Here is an 8,811-nt window from a genome sequence, read left to right as displayed (position 1 = left end):
ATCAATATAGCTTCGAGGATAAAAACAGACAGTGACTTACAAAGCTATTCAAAGCACTTGAACTAACAGTTAAATATAAAAGCTGTGGCTTGTGAGTCTCTTAAACCCCCTTTACTCTGTTACCCCTAAATAAGCCCATCGCAACCACTTGTCTTTGGAGGTCATGTGAGTAAATGTGTGTAAGTTAATCCTCTAATCTCAGTATAAGAGCAGCAGTTCTGTGAAGATCTCAGATTTGTTAGAGGACCGTAGTGCACGAGGAGCATCGTGAAGTCACAGGTCAGGGAGAATGTTATGGGGAATATGAAAGCAGGGTTGGGCTGTAAAACAGTGTCTCAAGCTCAAGGAACCTCAGGGACCACTGTCCAGTCCATTACACAGAAATAGAAAGATTACAGCATCTCTGTGGACAGATGAGCACAAGGGGATCTCCAGAGAAGCTGCAGCGATCTAACACTAAGGGACTAATATTGCTCGTGCACTTCCCAAAATTGGCCTTTGTGGAAAAACTGCAAGGAGGAAGCCATTGTAGAAGAAAGTTATCCACAAGCCATGTAAGGGGACACAACAAATATTATGGAAGAAGGTTCTCTGGTGATATGAGAATAAAATGGGACTTTTTGGCCTGCATACATTGTGTGGTTAAAAAAAAAAAAACTAACACTGCCATTTATATGTTGTTGTACGCGTCCTCCCCAGAGTAAGAAATGGCGAGGGAATGCTTTTCTTCAAGAAAGACCGGAAAACCGGTCAGAGTTGATGGGAAGATGAATCGAGCTAAATACAGAGAAGATCCTGGAAAAAAAGAAAAAAACACTGTAGTGCAGAAAATCACCTGAGACCGGTGCAGAGGTTCAGCGAAATATGTGTTTTATGTCGAGACACAGCGAGAACAGAAGAAACGATATGGCGCAAATCATGGGAACGTGACCTTTGTAGCAGTGACAAAAGAGGGCCCTTTGATTTATTGAACGGTCGTCAAACCAAGTATGGAGGAGATGCCTTGTGCAGCGAAAGAGAAAGTCATAATCACAGACAGATCCTATTTTACACACACGCACACACACACACACACACACACACACACACACACACACACACACACACACACACACTCATTTTAAAGGAGAGGAAAGGCAAAAAGGTGAAAAATAGAAAGGGCTAATATAGGAGACATAGTGTAAAAAGAAGCACAAACAGACACAGCACTAGACAGTCAGAAGACATGTAGGAGGAAACTCTTACATCATCATGGGCCACGTCCAAAATCCAATGGATCACTTAGAAAAGGGTCATAACCACCAGGCCTAGACACACCCACACGCATGCACCAGCAGACTTCTGAGCTGATCTGGGTCAAACTGGGTTTGTCCAATGCAGCTCAGCTCGCACCCGCTACACGCATGTAATCTACCGTCGCATCGCACTTAGAAACCCCAGTCTGCATCTTTAGTGAGACGCCCAGGTTTACGGCTCCCTTTACAACGAGCAGATGGCAGCGTGAGTGTGAATGTCAGTGTGCGTGAAAGACGCAGATAAATGGAGGGAACTGGATTGAATGACAAATGTCTAACATTTTGCTGCAAGCAAAACAATGATCTCACATCTTACAATGAAGATTAGGCTCTTTCAGCCTAATTTAGTTTGTTTCAGCCTTTTTCTTTTTCCACCAATGTTTTTTTTCCCTCTCCTCTCTCGGTCTCGGAGCCTCCAGAGTACAAAACTCATTTTCTCCTACAGCAATCCCTGCAGCCAAAGTCAGATTGGAGATTCAGTGTGTGTGTGTGTGTGTGTGTGTGTGTGCGAACCGCTTCCCCTGCCTGCCACCATGTGTGCCTCAGTTAAATCTTCCCTTTCTTGTGGTCATTGTTGTTACTGACACCCGCCGTCAGTGAGCTGTGGTCATACATCATTCTGAAATTATTTTTAGATTGCTGTCAATCCACCCACTCCACGTGTATGCTGGTAATGCGGGTAAATGAATGTGTAAATTAATAACATCAAATTTGTATGGGGCAAAGGGCCAATAAAATTGCTGAAACGTATTTGACAATTTTAAAGGTTTAATGAAAATGTGTTCCTTAAAGCCAATGAAGAACAAAAACTCTGAGCTAAACATTTTTTTCCTCCTTTGATGTACTTTAATGCAGAATGTAAGGACTTGGTTGTTCAAAAGTTCATATGTGCGGTGGATCTTGCTGAATTTTGTTTTTTCTTCCCACAGGTGAAGAAAATTGGAGTTGCCGTCATGTTTCATACCTCTCAATATTTCCTCCATCAATTTGGAGTTGACCTTTACTTTAATAATGAGAGCATTGCTGACGTAGACGACTAGGACAGTTGGAAATAAATTGCTGTGAATGTAATAGGAGAGTGTTTTTTTTTGTTTTGTTGGTTTTTTTTCAGTATGTGAGCTGGAATCAAGTGCAGGGATGAAGTGCCTCGCAAGGCTCTGCTGGTGCATTTCTGCCAAAATACCCCATAAAATAACAAAAAAACAAAACAGCCTCAGCACGTCCACTTTATTGACTATGATTATTCTACCTAATCTGGCCCCTATGTACTAGTGTCAATTTCAACACTTCTGACTAAATGCTAACCACCCGAGGCTGTTCCCCGCTCCCAAGGCACCAGAGGCTTTGCAATTACCACTCTTTATGTTGATTATATTCAGATGTATCTGGCAGTTAGTTAAACACCAGTAATCCCTTAAAACTACAATGAAACTGTGTCCAAATAAAGCGAAGCAACGTCGTTTTAGAAAAAATAAAACAGAAGTAGGTTCTTTTGGGAAATCAGTCCTGAGTTCAGCGGATGTTTTAGTCATTTGATTCCCCACAGTTAATCTTCTGTCAAATCTGGGTGAAATACTTATATTTTTTCAAGCCAGGGGTTATCAGAGAGTGAGGAATTGTGTCCCCATTAAAGAACTTAAAAACCTTATTCGTGTTTTTATCATCTTAAGTCTGGACTGCTGTAAAACTCTATGTGTTTAACTGGATCAATGATCCCCGCAGAGTTGACAGACAGATTGCTGAATTTCATCTCTCAATTGGAACTAAAAAGCATGAGCACATAACTCCAGCCTAGGCATGACTTTATTGGCTTTCTGCCCTCTTTTGCACTGACGATAAAACATTGCTTACTTTTAATCTTTTAAATAGTACAGCCCTATCTTATTTATGTGATCTTTATTTATGTCACACCCCTATGGGTATGTCAGTGATGGAAAAAATAATCTTTTGCTTTGGCTGCCTTAAATCTACTCATGGCAAAAGGAAAGTACACCCTCTTTACAGTTTTAGGGTGTTATGTATGAAGAAATAGTAAAAATGCTTAGTTCCTTTCTAGAAATGCACAGAGAAATCAGCTGTTGAACCGCATCTTGTAATTTTATGCTTGAGCTATCATAATTGGCTAGTCAGAAATTAATGATCCATTTTTTTTGTAAGAAATAGCAATAAGCAATAACAGGCAACACTGACACCCTTCTGTGCAGAAGTTGTTACTGAAAGAGGCGCACTCATATTAACTATTTCGCTACCAGTATTCAAATATGACGTTAGCAGTGATGGGCAGTAGCGCCGCTACATGTAGCGAAGCTATTAGTTAAACTACATTTTCCAGTAGCTTGACTGTAGCGTCGCTGCTTTATGAATCAAGTAACTTTCCTGTAGTGACGTTATTTTTTTAATCAAGTAGCGACGTAGCGTCCACAAACGCTACAAAATCCAGGACATAACTAAGAAATGAAACCAGGTTTGCTATTTTGAAACAACATTCAGAGTGAACAATCAATCTGAGTTGTTGGTTGGACATGTTCATGCGCGAGCTTCTACTTTGCCTCTCCTGTCTGTAGCTATCGAAACATGCGCATGCGTACGGCAGTGGAATTTATGGCAAGCCGATTAGGCAAATTATCGTCCGTACAATAACGTGCAGTTCCAACCCGTATTTTACGCGAGCGCGCGTTTTTTACGTCACCGCGCGTTTCCAGCCAGAACGCGCGGTGACGTAAAAAACGCGCGCTCGCGTAAAATACGTGCGGTGGCCTTAATAACGTTTGATGGCGTTTTTTGCATATTATATTATCAGGAGGTTGTCTTTTATGTGTTCAGCCACTAGATTTAAAGGTGTTTTACCCAATAAGTACACTGCAGCATCAGACACAACCAGGAGGTCCCTGATCGTTGGGGAAAGGCAGAAAGAAGACGCACCTTCCTTTCTGATCCTGTCTAAATCCTGCTTAGTTCAATAATAAAGTCTGATATTACACAAAACTCACTCTGCTTGTTCTCCCTACTTATGCCCTTGGTGCAGAAGATAAATGAAATCTTTAACAGAAATGTTATTATTAATTCTGAAAATATTATCATGTGAATATAAATACAAAGCATACAGAAAATGCAGCTTTATTAAGTGACCTGGTTTATTTTATTTAGCTTTTAATTTCTTTTTAACATTTAGTTCTACTACTTGGCTTGTGCTTTGGTAGTTTCATGTTTAAAATGACGAAAGAAATATGAAAAAGCTTATGGTGCATCTTCTTTCTGCCTTTCCCCAACGATCAGGGACCTCCTGGTTGTGTCTGGTGCTGCAGTGTTCTTATTGGGTAAAATACCTTTAAATCTAGTGGCTGAGCACATAAAAGACAACCTCCTGATAATATAATATGCAAAAAACGCCACCAAACGTTATTAACGCCACCGCACGTACTAGGCCAATAACCTTTTTGTTTTATTTCTAGCAGTGTACCAGATACACTGTAACCAGTGTATCAGACTCATTTTGAATTGATCTGACATTAGGTTGGTACAACATTAAGCTACGTTAAGCTACTTTTAACACATTTGTGTAACTTAGCTTGCTATATTTCTATAGGTGGTGGCTTTTGTGTAGTGAAGCTTAATTTATTGTTGAGTAACTGATAGCTTAGCTCACTACACTGGACAAGTAGCTTGCCCAACACTGGACGTTAGAGGAAGCACAACAGGTGTAACAAGCTTCTAAAAGGATTATTAAGGGGGTCCTGTTAATTCAGGCACTCACAAGCTGGAGTTAGATGTCTTAAGATAATATGCTTGTTAGACATCTGTTACCCTTTTTAGGAGACCAACTCTCTCTGTCAAAGGACATACATGATTGGGAAATGTTGGCAGTCTTTTAAAAATCTCACAGTTAACATAAGCCTTTCCGAACGCTACAAGGAACTGCTGTTCGTAATGCTATCAGAGCTAATCATGCTAGTTGTACTAAGCTAGTATAACATCCTTGTGCTGTATGTCTCTTTGTTGCCCTGTCATCGACTGGCGACCTGCCCAGGGTGTACCCCACATATTGCCCAATGACCGCTGGAGATAGACTCCCTGCGACTCTCCCTGGATAAGCGGGTCTAGAAATTGGATGGATGGTAAGAGCTTTACAAAACTGGCCATTTTAAAACCATTTTAAATTGGCTACAAAATTTCTAATTGGTCCATATCTAGTCTCCTTCTGAAATAATTGTTATTTAACCTCAAGTACTTGCAAAAATCATCATTGGTTCTACACCAAACATTTCCGACAACAAAAGTATTTCCTGAATATTCAACTTTTTCGATCCAGCTGTAGTTTTCACCTATTTTGGTGAATTTTACCTTTCTCTTAGACACATGCATACAGAGATAACCTATAGAAATACATACCAAAAAAACACAATGGAGTAGAGAAGATAAATTAGCCTGATGTTGTTGTAAATATGTGTCAATTCTAAAGTCACTCCACCGGATTAAGGTCACAATAGGAAATGTACGTGTACTTTACCTGGGTCTAGCCTTGTGTGCCATAAAATGCTACAGAAAACCACAGGCCAGGAAGCTGATATAAAGTCAGTAGCCAACAGAACAACAGAGAGCAGCACATATTTGAAAAAAAAAAGGGTTTCACGACATAAACCTCTTTACTGTGTGAAGCCTATACATATCAGGCAATAGGGAGATTAAGTCCACTCTTTGGTGGGGGTTATATGTTGGTGTTACTGGTGTTGATTTCCCTGTGAAAGCAAGTCATGATTGATTCATTTGGTCCCATTTCACTTTTGTGTTCACAACAGCTCTAAGCTTTCTCAAAAACAAAAAGTACCAGGAATACAACCTGAAATTTGTCAATGAAACTTATTATTACACTCTAGGCGTGATTCAGACAACATCTACAGGATGTTGTCTGAATCACGCATGTTACATTTTAAACCAAACACACACAAACACATGGATTCTTAAAGAGGCACAGTTTAGATACGTAACTGTGTGGGCGATGATGCAAATAAGAGGAGGGTTTCAAAGCAGGCGTCGAGGGTCCACTTATAGAAGTACCGTACGTAAGGATAAGCTGAGCGTGTACCGGTATGTGCAAATGAAAGGAGGATGCAGTTGTTTACTTATTATTTCATCGTACAGTAGACAGATCAATCACTTTTCTATTCTGGATCACAAAAAAGTGTTATAAATGACATTCAGTCTATTTCTCTCTTTCAGTCTCCCTCCACATGTCTGGAAGCCCAAGGCCGTTGTCATGGTTTTTCAGCCCACGTTCAACCTGCTGTCTGTACTTTGTGTCTCATTAGAGGCACACTGGATCGTAAAGTGTATGCACATACATACACCCACACACTCTCTCTCTCTCTCTCTTTCTGTCACACACTTCCACACTTACTTTCCTATTCACTATTCAATTAACATCTGATGCCCTGCACCAATATCACAAATGCTATTTGAGTAACCGTACATTATTCCAGTGTTGTAGGCCACCAAAATACCTTAAGCATAACTTTAGCAAATCAATTCCACAAAGCGGGGCCTGAGGCACCTGCCTTTTCTTTTCTGTTCATTCGGGGTAAAAATAGAAACTAGAACTCATTTGCAAATGGTTATTAATTTCTAGCTGTCTCTTTCTTGGTTATAAAATCCATCACAAGGCTGAAGTTTCTGACTGCTTGGATTCCAAAAAAAAAAAAAAAAAGGTTCAAGACAGTGAGTTTCTTACTTTTCGCTTCAATAGTATTTAATATTACATACAGAGAGTGCCTTTGGATAGAAGCATTTGCCTTGCTAAATGTAGGCGTAAAATTCTGTAGATTGCATTGCACTATAGCCAATAAACATCCATAAACACACTCTGTCAGTGTGTTTTGGTGTAACCTGATCATTATACTTTAAAACGATATATTCTGTCAACAGGTCTGTAGTGACTCTCAACCACCTCTTTAGTCGCTTCTGGCTGCGGGGAATCCAAGTCCTAACGCACTTACGCAAAGATGTCCAGATAGGGAGATAAATTGCGGGTGTTCCCATTTATTGAATGCAATTTGAAGATGAACAACAATCCAAAATCCAGATTGGCGATCTTTGACAACATGTCAGACGGACAGCAGAATATGAAGAGTGTGGATGTGGTAGAGCTTAACCAGTAGGCTAAGCCTATTAAAAAAACGTATAAACTCCCGCCACCCGAACCCTCTCTGCCCTCTCACCTCTCACCTATATAGATTTCCCCTCTACACCGCCACCAGTGGTAGAGCTAAATATAGGTCAGTGCGTCAGCCCGCATGTAAACAAAACACTACCACCCAAACCAAATAAACCAGACCCAAACTACACCAAAACACCATTAACTATAAATGGCTCCAAGGTCTAACATCCTGAAAATAAGTGAACATTTCTTTACTATGAAATAAGAACACATATTTATATTTTAAATTGTCTGTTCATCACTTATTGCAGCAGAAAAAACAAAAAACAAAACAAATGTTAACATAAGCAGAATCAATTATTTAAAAAAAAAAAAACTGAGTGAAGCATGTGAACAGCATCGCGTGAGATTAAGCAACATTATTATTGCTCCAATATTTGAGTCGCGGTCGCATCATTACTGAAGCAGAGGAGCACAGGTGCGGTATATATGAAGTAGTATTACTGCTGCCGCATGTTTGTGGGAGAATGAAATGATAAAAAAAAAAACATCCGTCACAGCGCTGTTTAGCAGATAATCGAATCGTGTCTCCGACGGAGTCCAATATGTAGGCATCTGCATCAGGCTGAGGGGATGTAATATTTAGAGAGCTCCATCCGTTTATCCATTTATCCATCCATCCATTATCCATTCCTATTTATCCTTGCAGGGTCAGAGTAGGGGCTTTGGGGGAGAGAGTATTTGCTGCATAACTCCTCCATTAATTGGCGAGAGGTGAGGTAAACCTAAGAACACCAGTTCATCACAAGGAAACACAGAGGCACACAGGGTAAACAACCTATTTAGGGAAACCAATTAACAAAATACTTTGTCTATAACTTTGGCTCCCTGAAGGAGAGGAACGGGGTACAACACATATAGCATGGGACGTATAGAGACGCCCCACAAAACAGCCATCGAACCAGGATAACACTAGACCTACACGGTTGCACAGACCAGCAGATAGAACAGATTGTGCCATCAAAGTGGCTGTGCAATGTCCAAACGATAGAACCGAACATTACTGTGCGGTGATGACCTGCTAGCTGCAGCACAGATTTCTCTCACAGAAGTCTCTCTAAGGAGAGCGCAGGATGCTGCTATGACCTGTTTGAGTGGGTCTCCAAACTATGAGGCAGAGAAAGAGCTCTAATGCGATACCCCAAGTAGATGGCCTCTTCTCCTCCGTCAACAGAACCAAAGAAAGGAACCTGGATCTTGTTGTCACACCACGGCTCATTTTTAAGCATACAAGCTTCTTTTGCAAGATTGAATTGTTGCCACCAACAGTGGAGGCAAACGCTTGACTGTCCCTCGACTCCGAGA

The sequence above is a fragment of the Fundulus heteroclitus genome, unplaced genomic scaffold (assembly GCF_011125445.2).
Source record: "Fundulus heteroclitus isolate FHET01 unplaced genomic scaffold, MU-UCD_Fhet_4.1 scaffold_137, whole genome shotgun sequence".
Classification (NCBI taxonomy): Eukaryota; Metazoa; Chordata; class Actinopteri; order Cyprinodontiformes; family Fundulidae; genus Fundulus; species Fundulus heteroclitus.
Note: the sequence above shows the minus strand (reverse complement) of the source record.